General features: G+C 37.6%; 1 long non-coding RNA gene across 1 annotated transcript in view; it reads left to right on the forward strand.

The window, feature by feature from the left end:
* Positions 1–20,333, forward strand: part of LOC117343892 — a 43,958-nt gene that overhangs the window by 19,157 nt on the left and 4,468 nt on the right. The window lies entirely within an intron of this gene.

Here is a 20,333-nt window from a genome sequence, read left to right on the forward strand (position 1 = left end):
ATTGTAACCGATAATGGAAGCAAGTGCAAACATTCGACATTGAAAGTATTTCTGAAATGAATGTAAAGAACAATACGGCCCTGTTTGTATTTCATTGTACAACACACTCCGTATACAGTCGCCGAGAGAGGTTCAGTCATGATGAGGCAATAATCAATAGGATAACGTTACCAAATGTCACAGTTCGCACCATCTAAAAGTACGCTCAGAGTTGAAATATTGGTAATAACTTACACTCTAACACTTTACATTATACACTGACGAAGACACGTCCTATCTAGTACACTCTAACACTTCACATTACACACTGACGAAGACACGTCCTCTCTAGTACACTCTAACACTTCACATTATACACTGACGAAGACACGTCCTCTCTAGTACACTCTAACACGTTACATTATACACTGACGAAAACACGTCCTATCTAGTACACTCTAACACTTTACATTACACACTGACGAAGACACGTCCTCACTAGTACACTCTAACACTTCACATTATACACAGACGAAGACACGTCCTGTCTAGTACACTCTAACACTTTATATTATACACTGACGAAGACATGTCCTCACTAGTACACTCTAACACTTCACATTACACACTGACGAAGACACGTCCTCTTTAGTACACTCTAACACTTTACATTACACACTGACGAAGACACGTCCTCTTTAGTACACTCTCACACTTCACATTATACACTGACGAAGACACGTCCTGTCTAGTACACTCTAACACTTCACATTATACACTGACGAAGACACGTCCTCTTTAGTACACTCTAACACTTTACATTATACACTGACGAAGACACGTTCTGTCTAGTACACTCTAACACTTCACATTACACACTGACGAAGACACGTCCTCTCTAGTACACTCTAACACTTCACATTACACACTGACGAAGACACGTCCTGTCTAGTACACTCTAACACTACACACTGACGAAGACACGTCCTCTCTAGTACACTCTAACAATTCACATTATATACTGACGAAGACACGTCCTCTCTAGTACACTCTAACACTTCACATTATACACTGACGAAGACACGTCCTCTCTAGTACACTCTAACACTTTACATTATACACTGACGAAGACACGTCCTGTCTAGTACACTCTAACACTTTACATTACACACTGACGAAGACACGTCCTATCTAGTACACTCTCACACTTCACATTATACACTGACGAAGACACGTCCTCTCTAGTACACTCTAACACTTCACATTACACACTGACGAAGACACGTCCTCTCTAGTACACTCTAACACTTCGCATTACACACTGACGAAGACACTTCCTATCTAGTACACTCTAACACTTCACATTATACACTGACGAAGACACGTCCTCTTTAGTACACTCTAACACTTCACATTACACACTGACGAAGACACGTCCTCTTTAGTACACTCTAACACTTCATATTATACACTGACGAAGACACGTCCTGTCTAGTACACTCTAACACTTTACATTACACACTGACGAAGACACGTCCTCTTTAGTACACTCTAACACTTTACATTACACACTGACGAAGACACGTCCTGTCTAGTACACTCTAACACTTCACATTACACAAGGACGAAGACACGTCCTCTCTAGTACACTCTAACACTTCACATCACACACTGACGAAGACACGTCCTCTCTAGTACACTATAACAGTTCACATTATACACTGACGAAGACACGTCCTGTCTAGTACACTGTAACACTTCACATTACACACTGACGAAGACACGTCCTCTCTAGTACACTCTAACACTTCACATTACACACTGACGAAGACACGTCCTCTCTAGTACACTCTAACACTTCACATTACACACTGACGAAGACACGTCCTGTCTAGTACACTCTAACACTTTACATTATACACAGACGAAGACACGTCCAGTCTAGTACACTCTAACACTACACATTATACACTGACGAAGACACGTCCTCTCTAGTACACTCTAACACTACACATTACACACTGACGAAGACACGTCCTGTCTAGTACACTCTCACACTTCACATTACACACTGACGAAGACACGTCCTCTCTAGTACACTCTAACACTTCACATTACACACTGACGAAGACACGTCCTCTCTAGTACACTCTAACACTTTACATTACACACTGACGAAGACACGTCCTCTCTAGTACACTCTAACACTTCACATTACACACTGACGAAGACACGTCCTCTCTAGTACACTCTAACACTTCACATTACACACTGACGAAGACACTTCCTATCTAGTACACTCTAACACTTCACATTATACACTGACGAAGACACGTCCTGTCTAGTACACTCTAACACTTTACATTATACACTGACGAAGACACGTCCTCTTTAGTACACTCTAACACTTTACATTACACACTGACGAAGACACTTCCTATCTAGTACACTCTAACACTTCACATTATACACTGACGAAGACACGTCCTGTCTAGTACACTCTAACACTTTACATTATACACTGACGAAGACACGTCCTCTCTAGTGCACTCTAACACTTTACATTACACACTGACGAAGACACGTCCTGTCTAGTACACTCTAACACTTCACATTATACACTGACGAAGACACGTCCTCTCTAGTACACTCTAACACTACACATTATACACTGACGAAGACACGTCCTATCTAGTACACTCTAACACTTCACATTACACACTGACGAAGACACGTCCTCTCTAGTACACTCTAACACTTTACATTATACACTGACGAAGACACGTCCTGTCTAGTACACTCTAACACTTCACATTACACACTGACGAAGACACGTCCTCTCTAGTACACTCTAACACTTCACATTACACACAGACGAAGACACGTCCTGTCTAGTACACTCTAACACTTCATATTATACACTGACGAAGACACGTCCTGTCTAGTACACTCTAACACTTTACATTATACAATGACGAAGACACGTCCTCACTAGTACACTCTAACACTTCACATTACACACAGACGAAGACACGTCCAGTCTAGTACACTCTAACACTTTACATTATACACTGACGAAGACACGTCCTGTCTAGTACACTCTAACACTTCACATTACACACTGACGAAGACACGTCCTATCTAGTACACTCTAACACTTCACATTATACACTGACGAAGACACGTCCTATCTAGTACACTCTAACACTTCACATTATACACTGACGAAGACACGTCCTGTCTAGTACACTCTAACACTTCACATTACACACTGACGAAGACACGTCCTATCTAGTACACTCTAACACTTTACATTATACACTGACGAAGACACGTCCTGTCTAGTACACTCTAACACTTTACATTACACACTGACGAAGACACGTCCTCTTTAGTACACTCTCACACTTTACATTACACACAGACGAAGACACTTCCTATCTAGTACACTCTAACACTTCACATTACACACTGACGAAGACACGTCCAGTCTAGTACACTCTAACACTTTACATTATACACTGACGAAGACACGTCCTATCTAGTACACTCTAACACTTTACATTATACACTGACGAAGACATGTCCTCTTTAGTACACTCTAACACTTCACATTACACACTGACGAAGACACGTCCTCTTTAGTACAATCAAAGACGTCGAAGTTCATACAGCAAAATGAAGTAGAATCTGTCTCAATGCTAAAGTGAGAGTGGTCATTTCAAATTCGTTTGGTAACAAAAGAATGCTTTTATCATTATCTTGATGAAAAACTACAACCTTTTGGGTACCTGTAAAGTGCGTAACGAAAGTAAAACGAAACGAAACGAAATCAAACGAAACGAAAAATGAAAACATTGAAAAAAAAAAAAAAATAGAAAATATTAGACCTTACAAAGGCCAAAGTGTCCCATTCTCATCGGTGTAAAAAACAACACACAGGAATAAATTCATCGCAATAGGAAGAAAGGAGCATAGCGAATGCTAGCCCTCGTGTATGAGGACATTTTTTGTATCTGTATTTATTAAAAAAAAAAAAAAAAAAAAACAAACTATTACGGCCTTGTGGGCTTTTAGCGGACGAGAATAGATAGGATATTGAGTAGAATGGGATCAGTATAGAATAAAAAAAGAAAGTGGGGTGGAAGAGAGTCGCCTGTCTAATTGATGGTGTGATTAATTTTTGAAAGCGACCCCCAGATTCGAATGGGTCCTAACCCAGCACTATTTAGTAACAGTTACGAAATGAAGATGAAGGGAGAAGAGAGAAGATCCTATTCTGTGAATTCGGTTGATCAAGGTTTTTGACGTCCATCTAAACGCCTAAAAAATATTCCGAAATATTAATTATTGGTCTAAAAATACCCTATCTTCTGGGCCGGCGTTATAACACCAAAAGCCCGCCGAAGGATCTTTATCGTGCAAGTTAGACATTCACACACGGGACACCAATTTAAGTCCTATCAGACGGACTTGATGTCAGTCGTAAACGGTTAATTTAAGTACTAGTACTTTATTTTTGTGTCCGCACTTGTAAGACTTCCTTCGATGTCCGATTCAGAAGATATGATTAGTCCATTATTTATAGGCATACAAACCGCGTAGTGTACACAAATTGTATATATTAAACATGTGATTCTACCACAAATAATCACAAATATTGGTAAAATATCTTCTTATCAATAAATTTATAACCATAAGCCATATAAACTATTTCTTACCCACCTGCTAATAAAAAATCACTGCTAGCCAACTAGATTTACTTTAAAAAATGAAGGGACGTTACTCTTACAAGTTAACGTAGATCAACTTGCTATAAGCGTTATTTAAAGCATCCAGATGAAAAAAACAAGTTGGTTTCACGAAAATCTCCGGGCAAAGCTGAAATGAAATAAAATATATTCCTTTTTCAACCATAGGAAATTCGCTTAACTGATCCAGTACTTAAATATTGCCTAAAACATATCCAACATTATTCACAGTTCATCAAAGTTACGGAAATGTTACAGAAATGGAGTCGTCCTCTGATGTTTCCATTCTGTCTACACTTCCGACACCAGCAATACGGGAACAGCGCCTTAAGCCGGCGTTTTATAGGAATCGCGCCTTCAATTCCAGCAATTTCCCCGGAACTCTAACTTTTCACGATCAGATACACACCCAATCGGAACACCTCGCCTCCGTCTGACAGTTTCGGAGAAAATGACGAGGGGTTCCGATTGATACACACCTGGCTTTCCTACCATAAAAAGAGTTGCTTACAATCATCTCTGTCACGTGATTTTAGATCGAGCTTGCAGCAATACGCTACGCGATTTGCAAGCCTAAAAATCGTGGACTAAACATATTATCTAAATAGAGTTACAATGTATTTTATATTTAAAAAACTGAGTGAATATTGCGATAAATGCATTCTTTCGGGTGTGTTGATTTAACACCGATGTGAATGGGACACTTAGGTTGTTGTAAAGTCTAAATTTTTAATTTTTTAAATGTTTTCATTTTGTGTGGTGAAATACCAATGTATCTAAGTATGTGTTGTGTAATACAAGTGTACATTGTATTACAGTATGTGTGGTGTAATACAAGTGTACATTGTATTACAGTATGTGTGGTGTAATACAAGTGTACATTGTATTACAGTATGTGTGGTGTAATACAAGTGTACATTGTATTTCAGTATGTGTTGTGTAATACAAGTGTACATTGTATTTCAGTATGTGTGGTGTAATACAAGTGTACATTGTATTTCAGTATGTGTGGTGTAATACAAGTGTACATTGTATTTCAGTATGTGAGTTGATTTAATTGAAAAAAAAAATGTATTGTCATGTTGAAGCGATGGAAGAGCACAACCTACATATGATATGGGATACACTGTGGGGGCTTTAATTGACAACACAAACTGTAAAGTCGCCATATAGTACTTCCGGTCGGTGATAACGATTTTTGAAAAGACAATGCCTTGACATATAATAGAAACTAGGTGTCAATATTACACACTGGTAGTGACAACCTCATCCTCTAACCGTCTCCTAGCCAACATATAGAGGGAAACGATATCGATTCCGTCTTATCTTTACCGATAGGTATATTTACATTACAATACCAAAATGTGGCCATTATCAGACAATAGACTATATACCACAACTAGCGGGTAGATATAATTCAGCTCATCATGGCGGTGTGTTTTATAGTTTTAATATGGAGTCTAATGTCGAAAACGCATTCCGTCCTTAAAAAACAGCAGACATTCATTTTCGCACGTTTAGAATTGATTAATAACACATCAGTTTTGTCCGTTTATGAGCCTTCTGTGGCTACAGGGACCAAACATGTGTTTAAATCGAGAAAGGAAGTAAAATGTAGGAAAATCAACCGTGAAGATGTAATGTTGACAGATATGGAATTATGAAAATTTGAAACAAGAAGTTGATGTTGTATATTCCATACAATACCACGATTACGTTATTATCACTCTCCAAAGTTTTAGGTCCTCGTTTTATTTGTATAACAAATTACACCCTGAGGACGTCATATAATTATGTCGGCCCATTTTTAGTTTCCTTCGTCGCCCCCTATGTATACAGTTTTTGAACTTTAGTTAAATGTTTGCCCCTCAAAAAGCTTCGGGTCCTGTCCCCTGGCCGAGACGAAACAGTATACGGAAATGGTAGTTTTTAATCCTGCTTAGCGCTCAGCATTTTGGGAGTGGGACGACTGGTTCGCCCGTTTTCAGTATCATGTGACCGGGTGAGGTGTCCTGCTGGGTTTCTTTGGCAGTGTGTTTCAGTGAGGTAGCACTATAAAGCCGCCATCAACACGAATGTACCTCAGTCTCCCACAACTCACACATACAAACAGGAGAAGCTGTCCTTTTAAATGACCATAGCTGTAGATAGTCAAAACCAAGCCAATCGTACGTATCAAGACTTTACATACTTAGCATCACTAACGAGTCGGAGAGGAGGTACAATGTAACTATTGTATGGTCAATTTTTTTTTTTTTCATTTTATCTCTTCAATCTGTAGTAAAAATTGCTGATATTCTTTGAGTCTTTCGTGCAAAATTCCCATTAAGGATACTGAATCAATTAGTTGACATGTCTCTAAAATGTTCCGTGTAAATAAAACCAGTTACGAATATTTCTTGTCTCACCATGGCTCAATTAGGAAATTATTTTAACGCATAATTGGATGTAAACAATTGCCCTTATTGATAACTATCGCAATTGTTAAATAATAATAAACTGTTCTCTTTCAGTAGTTCCAATACATTGTGTTTTCCTCAGTTGTTATGGGTTGACTCCATAAGGACATCTATACGTTGTTATATTTGTTACAAATTGAGTGTATACTTTAAACGCGAACGCAATCTTGTAAGCATCCTCCCAACAATAAAACGCATAATGGACTTTGTGTCATCATCATTATTATTATAACGCGACAATAGCAACGCTATAAAGCAACGATATACAGCGTTATATCATAAGGAAGTATGGACTAGGGCAAACGGGAATACAAAGTAGATACAGACAATGAAGCAGTATCGCTAACAACAAACATCACGTTAGAATAACTATAATTAGAATGAAATATAAGCATTATGAATGAGGAATAGCAAATAAGAAAAGAAGCAGTTCGAATTTTGACCCTGTCAGCGTTCCATAGTAAAGCCCCATCAGTCTATTCGCCCCCTCCCCCCCCCCCCCCCCAATATAATTATAATTAGTGTCTGTATACACTGCAGTGCGTGACAGTCACTTTAAACAATACGTTTAGTAGTGGTATCATGTATCATACCTATACTTATAATTTATAATTTACGTTTCAACAAGCTGGTGTCATTAATATTAGAAATATAATTACCACTTGAAAACACGGATATGCAATAATGTAGCTTGTAGATTCAACGATGAAGCATGGAGAGTCTCGCTTCACTCGTCTTTTTGTAATGTTTCAATTATTCCACGTTAACACGAGCATTTTAACAAGATCAATGCGCCTAATATCATCAACAGACTGTGTTTATGTGCAAAAATTAGGTCTACAAAACTCTGACAGTGATAAAGTACAATGCTCTTTTCAATAAAGTATAACATGTTTTGTAATGCGATAAGTTATATTGCAAATAACAGACTATAAATAAATGATTTGGCAAGTAATTTTCCATCTGGGTCCCAAAATCAATGACTCCGAGTACACTACGAAGGCTGTAGGTACATCGGTGACGTATTTTATCGTAATGGGGTTTTCAGAAATTAAACATGGTTGCGGTTTTATCATTTTTTTTAAGCAAAACGTATGTTTTCACCCAGACATGTGACACGGATGGTAACCCCTTGTACAACATGATTAACGACCGGTCGCTTTGGTTTCAACAATGAGTTTGTTTATTATCAGCTATGACGGGCACCTGCTCTTGATATCAGTGGATTAAACATTATCAAAAATATCGCAAAACGTCAACCATTACATGTGTGGATCCTAACCCTGGAGAATTTTGTTTCTGATGAAAAGAATTTAGTATACATACAATTTGATATCTTTTAAAAGAGGGAGAAGAAACTTTTTATTTCTACCTGCATCCATGGACAGTGTTTTCCATTTAACTATTTTTAGAAAAATAATTTATTGTTAATAATATATTGATTTATTAATAATATTATTGCTTTACGTGAGAAAATGATAATTATTAATAATAATTTAATATCGTATCTAACGTTTAACGCTGAAATATATTCTGATGCCCTCTAAGAACTGTGTCCATGACGCTGTTTTCTCATTTTTGTTTGTCAATATTGCTATGATGTACAAACGAGTGTAGTTCGTTAAGCAAAATTGGACCCTGTTTCGGTTTGTTTGTTTGTTTGTTTTTTGTTTTTAAATATATTTTCTCGGATTAAACATATATGAATATTCCATGACGTGATCAATATCAAAAAGATTTAATGAGTATTTTTCTGAACGAATGATTTGTCGCTTTTTCCCAAAGCAACAAAGAATATCGTCAAAAATAACAAAACCATTCCAACTCAAAATAAGAAAACAAGGGCAAACTACCAATAGCAATAAAGATTTTCATAGAGACCATTGAAAATGTTCAAAGAGAAGAAGTACACATGTGGGTATTGCAGCAATGTCGATTTCCCATAGGGGTCGGCCTAACGATTTTTTTACACTAAGAAACCACTCACCGGAGAATTGCTCTCTGCCATCAAAGTTTGTTCCCATGGGAATACACTACAAATTAATCAATGATGCACTTGTCTAATTAACTAATTACGTAACTAAATGATCACACTAAGAACGCAGATGATCACAAAATGCATAAAACAATTATTTGTTTTAACGAAATTGAACCATTTACTTAATACCAAAATGCTAAAACGGTAAGTATTCGCCGATAGTATTTTGTTTTACGCATCTTATGAAGAAAAAAAAAATTGCGTACAAATGGCAATTTGATTGTCTTTAATTAGTCCATTCATAAGTATTTACATGTAGCGAGAGCTTTGTTACTGACCCGTTTCCTGCCAAAAGATCAAAACTTTACCATTTATGCAAAGTGTTGATTTTTGGCATACAAATAATACTGACATGGTAGGCCACGTCCTTTAATGAACATCGTTGTTAATTACAATTAAGACGTTTAATATGATTTATTAGTCGGCAAATAGTGACTAAACAAATCTTGTTTCAATATACTCAATAAACCCCAATCTCATTGGTCTTTTGATATTACATTTTTTTTTTTTACATTTTCCTCCTTTAAACAGTTTCTTTGTCTATGATTTGAATTATGATATTAAAGCGTTTCTATCTTAATTACAAAATCGCATCTGACTGAGACTTTAAAACAACCATTATACTACCATTCTATAGATATCGGGGCGAAGGTGCGGTTTTTTTAGGAGACGCATTAAAACCAAGAAATCGGCTAGAAACAGACTTCCCAAGCACAATTGGTTGATTGATGTTTTTAAAGGAGATGACAATAATTGTACTGATGATCAAGGCATTGACGTATACGAAGTGTTTCAAGAAATACCAGAAGCGAAAGCCGCGATCTGAAGATCAAAACGTTGGTGTTGGTGATGAAACTTGGATGAACTATGTTATAGCCAGTCTTCACACGCCAAATATGGATTATGTAGGATTAGTTTCAATCAAAACTCGACCATTTTGCCCAACCGCGCAAAACAGCAACTCATCTATCTTCTCAACGTGTGGTGTCTTCGGTCCTCATCTATTTGTTCATATCATCTGATAGGGAAAGATCTTAACTCTAATGTTGGAATTCTCTCTGATGAAATGTTAACTTCTCGGCTACCTTCCGGTCTCCCTTTACTCTGCGTTTCCCCTCTCTGGATGACGCACATTGTAAAGCATGGAGAGGCTGGAAAAACTCTATTGACACTGATATTTACGCTTCAAACCACGAAGATGCACTGCTGTTGTTCTGTGTAAAAGTGTAGATAGACAAATCCTGGAAACAGTGTTCAACACTTTTTAACGTCATTTTCCAGTATATCGATTTTTTTCCATTCCATAGTAAACGCTGAGGCATGACTATTGGTCCATTGTTCCTTGGACGTGAACATCTTACGAGAGAAACATTCTTGAGTACACCACAGTATTCTCCGAAGCATTTTTGGCAAGCAGGCGACTGTCATATTTGACGGTACATCTTTATCCATGAGCTCTGACACAGCCTCAAGAGAATCTCCGACTGTTGCCAGAAGCGCGGAACTATTTGAAGTTCATGGGCATAATCCTGTCGAATGGTTTCATTCTGGACACAGTAGGGTCTTTTCGTGGAGGCGATAATGATGCGAAGATTACAAAAGCCATCATGGATAGTCTCTCCTGGCTGGGGAAAGATGACAAAGTCGTTGTTGATCGAGGGAAGTTTTGCCAGATTTGGAATCACTTGCTTTGACAACAAAGATGCCGTCTTATTCAAAACCTGGTACTAAATCCAGATGAGTAGTGGAGTCATATCACACATGATTCAATCAACAACTTGCCTCAACCAATTTCATTAATGTCATGAAGACACTCGTTAGAATAGTAGCAGCCTTAGTGTTTACAACACCTTAGCTCAGTGTGTGAAAGATGAGCCAGATGTTACCAGAAGGGCTAAGTCAGTATCTGTCAAAGTAGATGTGTCTGCGGATAGCTGTCGATTCTGAAATAACTTTATTTTGTATGTTCTCATTTGATTGAGAAAAAAAGTGTTATCAGCACAAAAAGTAAAGAAAATGGTTTTATAACACTGCATTTAATTGTCTGATACAGAGGCGTTATAACTTCTAAGAGAAAAAGAGTCGATCACCAAAAGTTGATTTGTTTTCACAGGGATTGTGTTAAGTAGTTTCGCGGTATATTTAGAATGCAGTCCGTATTTTTGTGTTATGAGTTCACAATTATAAAAACATATTCAAGTTAATTTTCACTACCATGCTAAAGTATATAACAAACATTTAGAAATATTTTCTATTGTACTTGCGAAAAAGAGTCACCTCCAGACAGATCTTGTGTTCCCCATGTAATCGTTTTTATAAATGTCTATCTGTTGGACAGATCTTGTGTAACCCTTGTAATAATTTTTATCAATGTCCATCTGTTGGACAGATCTTGTATAACCCTTGTAATAGTTTTTATCAATGTCCATCTGTTGGACAGATCTTGTGTGACCCTTGTAATATTTTTTATCAATGTCCATCTGTTGGACAGATATTGTGTAACCCTTGTAATCGTTTTTATCAATGTCCATCTGTTGGACAGATCTTGTGACCCTTGTAATAATTTTTATCAATGTCTATCTGTTGGACAGATCTTGTGTAACCCTTGTAATCGTTTTTATCAATGTCCATCTGTTGGACAGATCTTGTGTTCCCCATGTAATCGTTTTTATCAATGTCCGTCTGTTGGACAGATCTTGTGTGACCCTTGTAATCGTTTTTATTAATGTCCATCTGTTGGACAGATCTTGTGTAACCCTTGTGATAGTTTTTATCAATGTCCATCTGTTGGACAGATCTTGTGTAACCCTTGTAATAATTTTTATCAATGTCCATCTGTTGGACAGATATTGTGTAACCCTTGTGATAATTTTTATCAATGTCCATCTGTTGGACAGATCTTGTGTAACCCTTGTAATCGTTTTTATCAATGTCCATCTGTTGGACAGTATGCGAGGGAAGTGTTCTGTAGTAATATAGACTAACATTATGCGGTGTTATCATATTGAAACACTTTGATTCATGTTCCCGTGGAGGCCGACTACTTTACAGGAATTGGGAACTTCCTGTCCTCCTCTCACTTGAATGGACTGATTCTATTGAAGTGGCCGACGATAAAATGTACTCATCACAACAAACTAAGGTTTTGTCTGCTAGTTTTAGGAATAATGGAGAACTATGTTAATATTTGCACAGTCTCCCTCGTATATTTGGTTTGATTTTATATTGTTAAACGTCCTATGAACTGATATGGTTACGTTATTTAGAAAGAAGAGAAAACAATAATATCCCAAATATAGTTTTATTTTACGATCGTGTAATGGGGGCAGCAGGTTCAGTTCCTAAGACCTCCCAGCAGGGCATGCCTTGTAGAGGTACATGTAGGCATATAGCTGTATTTATGATTATAATCTCGAATTTTGGTTGATCAACGTCCGACAACAGATATGGTCATTTAAGGGCGGCCTCTCATGTGTATTGTTAAAAGTCTTATCAACAGCTATGATCATTGATGCATGGCTTTGTGTTAATATTTGAATAATCACCCTTGTGGATTCGGTTTGATTTTGTATTGTAAAACGTTCCATCAACAGATATGATCATTGATGCATGGCTTTGTATTAATATTTGAATAATCACCCTTGTGGATTCGGTTTGATTTTGTATTGTAAAACGTTCCATCAACAGATATGATCATTTAACCACGACTTCAGCGGTGTGCGAGCTGCATATGCCTTTTTGTTTCGTCATAGAAACATTCTCTATGACCCTTTTTCGAAAATATAATACATTTAAGGTAAAATTATAGGGATAATTATAGCCTATTTCAAACATGTACTACATTTACATAACAATAATAATATAAATCTAAGATATACATGTATACAATGTATATCTAATAACACTACATATACAAAATATCAATGAGGTTGACACATGGTGATATCAATCTAAGAAAATGTATTGACCGAGGAAAAATGTTCTTTTTCATTGGTTGATGTATATTAACATAACCTAAAATACTATAGTATTATATACTGTACATGTATATTAAGATAAACTAAAATACTATAGTATTATATACTGTACATGTATATTAAGATAAACTAAAATACTATAGTATTGTTTTTGTATTGATTAATGTACATGTATATTGAGATAAATTAAATACTATATTATTGCTTTTTAATTGATTGTTCTATATTGAGATAAACTAAAATACTAGTGTTATTTTTGTATTGATTGAATGTGTTGATGCAAAATTTTGAACCAATATCACCTGATAGACAATTACGAATGGTGAGGTTCATTAGGAATGTACATGTATAATCTTTCATCACAGTCATGTATTGAATACATATCAGAGTGCTAAATATTTATATATACAGTAGTTATTCACCAAACTATCTACGGACACTAGATAAATTCACTACTTGGATAATGTTGTTACAGTGACTGTTAATGGAGAATGTATATTGCTTACTTGGTATTTTGTAAGGTTAGATAATAAATGTGCTGTCTTCATTTCACTGATGTCACTTCTTTGGGAAATAGTGAAGATTTCTTATATAAATGGCCTTCTTGACACGCATACCTCGACAAATAAACGTTTAGTGTTTATGGAATCTGTGCTGTCTAAAAGGTTGTCAGCATTTTACCATCGACAGTGTCGACTGCCATCTTTGTTGGTTACAGTATGTCCAGGTTGCTGTAATGTTTGTTTCAAACGGTCAGAGAAAAACGCGTTCGTGAGCTTGATGTCACAGATTGAAAAGAAATAACAATGTGTTCACTATGTTGTAATACGACTAGTTGCGTCGTCCTTGAAATATCGTCCAACTGCCTGGAGATAGATGTTATGTCACGAATATCTAACTTTTCAATGATTATTGGTTGTGGCCACTGAACACATCCATCAGAAGTGCTAGGTATAGCTCTGGAAAGCATCAACCTTTTTATTCTACTCATCAGGGACCTATAGATAGATAGTTATGTAGGTCTCTGTTCTCGTGATATCAACATGTCCCGTATAACGAGTAATTCGTGACTGTGTCATTTTCAGGCTTTTAACGACAGGACACGAACGCTGTCGGGCATTGGTCGTTTAACTACTTAATACATAGAGATGAAAAGCATCGATACAATTAACAAACTTCCCTCAATTTATCAGACGGTTTAAACAAAAGACAAGGACCAGGGGAGATCTACACTGTATATAAACAACAGACCAGGACTAGTGTAAGTCTACACTGTATATAAACAACAGACCAGGACCAGGGCAGTTCTATACTGTATATAAACAACCAACCAGGACCAGGGCAGTTCTATACTGTATATAAACAACAGACCAGGACAAGGGGAGATCTACACTGTATATAAACAACATACGAGGGGAGATCTACACTGTATATAAACAACGGACCAGGACCAGGGGAGATCTACACTGTATATAAACAACAGACCAGGACCAGGGGATATCTACACTGTATGTAAACAACGGACCAGGACCAGGGGATATCTACACTGTATATAAACAACGGACCAGGACCAGGGGAGATCTACACTGTATATAAACAACATACCAGGACCAGGGGAGTTCTATACTGTATATAAACAACGGACCATGACCAGGGGAGTTCTACACTGTATATAAACAACGGACCATGACCAGGGGAGTTCTACACTGTATATAAACAACATACCAGGACCAGGGGAGATCTACACTGTACAATATAAACATCAGGCCAGGGGAGATCTACACTGTATATAAACAACGGACCATGACCAGGAGAGTTCTACACTGTATATAAACAACAGACCAGGGGAGGTCTACACTGTATATAAACAACAGACAAGGACTAGTGTAAGTCTACACTGTATATAAACAACAGACCAGGACCAGGGGATATCTACACTGTATATAAACAACAGACAAGGACTAGTGTAAGTCTACACTGTATATAAACAACAGACAAGGACCAGGGGAGATCTACACTGTATATAAACAACAGACCAGGACTAGAGTAAGTCTACACTGTATATAAACAACAGACCAGGACCAGGGGAGATCTATACTGTATATAAACAACAGACCAGGGGATATACACACTATATATAAACAACATACAAGGGGAGATCTACACTGTATATAAACAACAGACCAGGACCAGGGGAGATCTACATTGTATATAAACAACAGACAAGGACCAGGGGAGATCTACATTGTATATAAACAACATACAAGAACCAGGGGATATCTACACTGTATATAAACAACAGACCAGGACTAGTGTAAGTCTATACTGTATATAAACAACAGACAAGGACCAGGGGAGATCTACACTGTATATAAACAACAGACCAGGGGAGATCTACATTGTATATAAACAACATATCAGGACCAGGGGATATCTACACTGTATATAAACAACGGACCAGGACTAGTGTAAGTCTACACTGTAAATAAACAACGGACCATGACCAGGGGAGACCTACACTGTATATAAACAACAGACCAGGGGAGATCTACACTGTATATAAACAACAGACCATGACCAGGGGAGATCTACACTGTATATAAACAACGGACCATGACCAGGGGAGATCTACACTATATAAACAACGGACCAGGGGATATCTACACTGTATATAAACAACAGACAAGGACCAGGGGAGATCTACACTGTATATAAACAACAGACCAGGGGAGATCTACACTGTATATAAACAACAGACCAGGTCTTTACTGCGTAGTAACGTTGATTTCTCGATAACACTGCCTGAAATAGCGTCTGTATATAATAACTGGTGTCCAAAAAGGTCGATAATTGGATAAGTGGGGTTTTTTTTTTTACAAATGATGAATATGTTTGGTATGGCAGAGGATAATTAAAAATACAAGATAATTAATGATGTCTACTCATATTAAATACACAAACAATGTTCAGTTTCCAACATGTGAAGGTACCGCATTGTTTATAGAATGCGAGTATAGATACCAAGGCAGTAGTTTAATCTGATGGATATGCCGTGTACCTGTAACATGTTTCGTCAATGATGCATAATGACATCGTCTGTAATCCTCGGTCCTCAGACTCACGCACGCTGTACGGATAACGACAAAGACATAATTACGATTTATAAAAATCCATAATTATCTAACAGTGAAAAGCTACTTTTTATTTGGCCTGCGTGTTTATACAAATTTTTAACTATCTTGTTAGTTATGGTTGAGGCAAATTCAGTTCGAAATGAATATTCTCGACATATTATGTCGAAAACGGACCATAACTTCAGGGTAATAAAAGTCATCCATTACGTTGAAAACGGTCTGCAGTTAAAGGATACGGACAATGATTTTTTGAGTCCACAGTCCACTCTAAAGCGGATTGAGAAGCGTCAGAGGAACGGTACACCATCTAGTCAGATTAGAAACCTTCTTTCGAGAAAGAATATCTTGTATCTGTGTTGTTTTATCTGGAGAAAGCATACGATACTACATGACAATATGGTATTATGAAAGACCTGCATGAAATTGGTGCACGTGGGAATCTCCCAAAATTCATTTTAAATTACAAATCTGAAAGACATTTTAAAGTTCGCGTTGGTTATTCCGAAATAGCCAAACAGGAAATAGGAGCTCCTCATGATCCGAATGGGATGCTTTCCGTAACTCGTTTCGGTCTGAAAATCAACAGTATAACTAAATGTCTCGGTAAGTCAACTGAAGGATCTCTTTTCGTTGATGACTTCCTGATCTGCTAAAGAACATGCACACGATAGAAAGACAACTTCAACAATGTTTAGGCAAACTACAAACATGGGCAGATGAAAACGGCTTCAGATTGTCCAGATCAAAAACTGTCTGTATACACTTCTGTCAAAAACGAAAACCACATAATGATCCAGATCTAACATTAAATGGTAGCAAACTTCAAGTTGTCGAGCAGACTAAATTCTTCTGACTTATTTTCGATTCGAAACTTCACATATTCCACATATAAAATACCTGAAGGATGAGTGCTCGAAGGCAATGAACACTTTACGTGTGCTTTCCCATGCTGACTGGGGTGGGGACCGTGGGATGCTTTTGCGTATTTATAGGGTACTTATGGGATCAAACCTCGACTATAGCTCCATCGTTTATGGATCGGCACGCAATTCTTACCTGCAGATGTTGGATCCTATCCTAAATCAAGGATTACATCTAGCACTTGGTGCTTTTCGAACAACACCAGTGTAGTGCCTTTATGTAGAGGCAATTGAATCATCTTTAAATGACCGAAGGAAAAACTGGGTATACAATATGCCGCCGAATTGAAGTCAAACCCGAAGAGACCTGCTCTTAATCTTGTTGTCAATCCGCAATACCGACATATATTCGCTCAAAACCAAAAAGTCTTACCAACATTTAGCATCGGAATCTCAAACTTTCTACAGGAACTTGATGTTAGACAACATAGCCGAGTACACCGTATCGGATGTACCGCCATGGCTTGTCGAAACACCTCATATTAACCTTACTCTACATGAGAGGGTAAAGTCGAGTGTATTACCCGAAGAACACAAATACTTTCGGGAGTGCATTGCAGATTTTCCCAATCATGTTCAGATTTACACTGATGGCTCAAAAGATGGTGAAAAGGTCTCAGCAGCATGCTACACTGATCATCATTGTTCTTCAATCCGTCTACCAGATGGTGCCTTTATTTTCTCTGTGGAAGCATGTGTCATCGGTTTGGCCCTCGACTATATCGATAAACACCGCATAAAAATGGCAATGATTCGTTCCGCCTCTATGTCTGTCCTTCAGAGGATCCTAAAAATAACCCGTACAAAATCATGTCTTCCGAATATTTCATATCGGAAAAAAAATGCAAAATAACATTTCATTACATTACGAACCATGTCGGAGTTAAAGGCAACGAACTTGTTGACCGACAAGCAAAATATGCTTTAAATCTACAACAGACAAATAAAAAAATACCATATACAGATTTCAAACCTGTCACTTGTACTGACATTCGAAGTAAATGGCAGCAACGCTGGTTTCTCGAGACCAACAATTAACTTCTTTAAAGTACAACCGAAACTTAAACATCAACATCAACTTCAAGTTAGAAAGATCGTAGAGAGGAAATTGTTCTTTCTCGGCTCCGTACCGGGCACACATATCCTACGCATCCGTTCCTTTTAAAAAGAGAAGATCCACCAATCAGTGGATGCGACGCTCAATTCACAGTAGAGCAATTTATAATAGAATGTCCCGATTTAAAGCACATTCGTGATAAATTCTTTCGAGTCTCCGATTTGGAAACTCTTTTCAATTCCGTGGATTCGAAAGCACTATTTAGCTACAAATTATGTATTTGAAAGAAATAGAATTTGATGTCCTTTTACCTTACTCTCCATTGTGATTTAAATATACTATACGAACATTTTTTAAAATGTTTTTATCTGTTTTTAAACTGAAATAAATTAATAGTATTTTGTTTGGCCCTAAATGACCATAACTCTCGATGGGCCGTAAAACCTAAACAAACAAACAAATATTGAAAACGGCCTGCAAGTTAAGGGTAGGAATAGTCACCCATTAAGTTGAAAACGGACTACTACGTATCTTATATTGTTTACAATAACTGTCTTGGTATGGCTGAATGCTTGGACACATTAAGTCTCTCTCGCTGACCAATTCCACTTAACACAAGCGTCCCAGATCTAGAGCATCTTGTAGCAAGCGTTTCCCCCACCCTGACGTTTCCTGTTCGCAGACGTGCGTGTATCTTGCCGTCTGTGGTAATATTGATTACTAATGTTTGAAGTAGATATCCTCAATTAGCTAACTAGATTTTTCTGTAGAAATCTTTGCTGACGTTCACAGTTTGATGGGGGGGGCTTTCTGTAATATTCTTATCGATGAAATGACATGTACCTCGGGGTCGGCACAATACGGATAGGATCACGTGGGCCGGATGTAACATTGATTAAGAACCTGTCACACCGGACGTTTTATGCACGGTCGGTTTTTTTCGTAATTCATAATTTCTGAAATAATTGATTATATCGACATTGGTGTATATTCACGCGGGGTTATGTTGTAAGCTCCCTAGTAACATTGTACTGATGTCTTAATTCTACAGACAGAGCTTTCGCTCCGGGTGCCACCAGCAACTTAAAATGCATCTCCTACATCCTAATCTATAGGTTAATTTAATTATTTGTTTGACATGACACACAATAAATTGTTAATAAGTTAAAAAGTGGCATTACATCTGATTCTCTCGTTTCATTGTTCTCTACACGTAGTATTTCTAGAGACGCAGTACATTGTAAAACAGTTCCCCATTCAAATGATGTCTTATAAATAAACACCATAATTTGTGAATAAAAAGTAAACACGTTAACACAATATTTTTTATTAATACTTTTCCTGATTTCATGGTTGCATCTTATTAAATAGCTCGAAATACAGTTTTGTTACATGTTTGCCAGAGACATCCAAGGTACCACTGGTTCTAAAACATTTGAGATCTTAATGTACAAAGTGTCTCACCTTTGACCACGTGGCCCGGAGTCGTGGCCCGGAGTCACGGCCCCACTATGACAGTTTACACAGGCTGTTTGGTGTCCGTACATTGTAGGGAGATGTGGTATAGATTACACTGAGGATTTATCACCAGTCAGTATGCCAACGCTGTGATGTGGTTTACCTTGTATGTAATACTGACAAATCTATTGATGCTTTCGTACATTGTATTTTATCTTTATCACGTATAGGTGCATTTGTTCATATCGATACCTCGTAGGGGCGGGCCGCGGTGGTCGAGTGGTTAAGGTGTCCCGACACTTTATCACTAGCCCTCCACCTCTGGGTTGCGAGTTCGAAACCTACGTGGGGCAGTTGCCAGGTACTGACCGTAGGCCGGTGGTTTTTCTCCGGGTACTCTGGCTTTCCTCCACCTCCAAACCTGACACGTCCTTAAATGACCCTGGCTGTTAATATGACATTAAACAAAAATAAACCAAACCAAATCGTAGAACTTGGAATCAAGGACATTATACAGATTCTTCAACATCAGCTGGTGACCTCGATATTTCTTTAAACGT

The sequence above is a fragment of the Pecten maximus genome, chromosome 15, assembly GCF_902652985.1.
Source record: "Pecten maximus chromosome 15, xPecMax1.1, whole genome shotgun sequence".
Classification (NCBI taxonomy): Eukaryota; Metazoa; Mollusca; class Bivalvia; order Pectinida; family Pectinidae; genus Pecten; species Pecten maximus.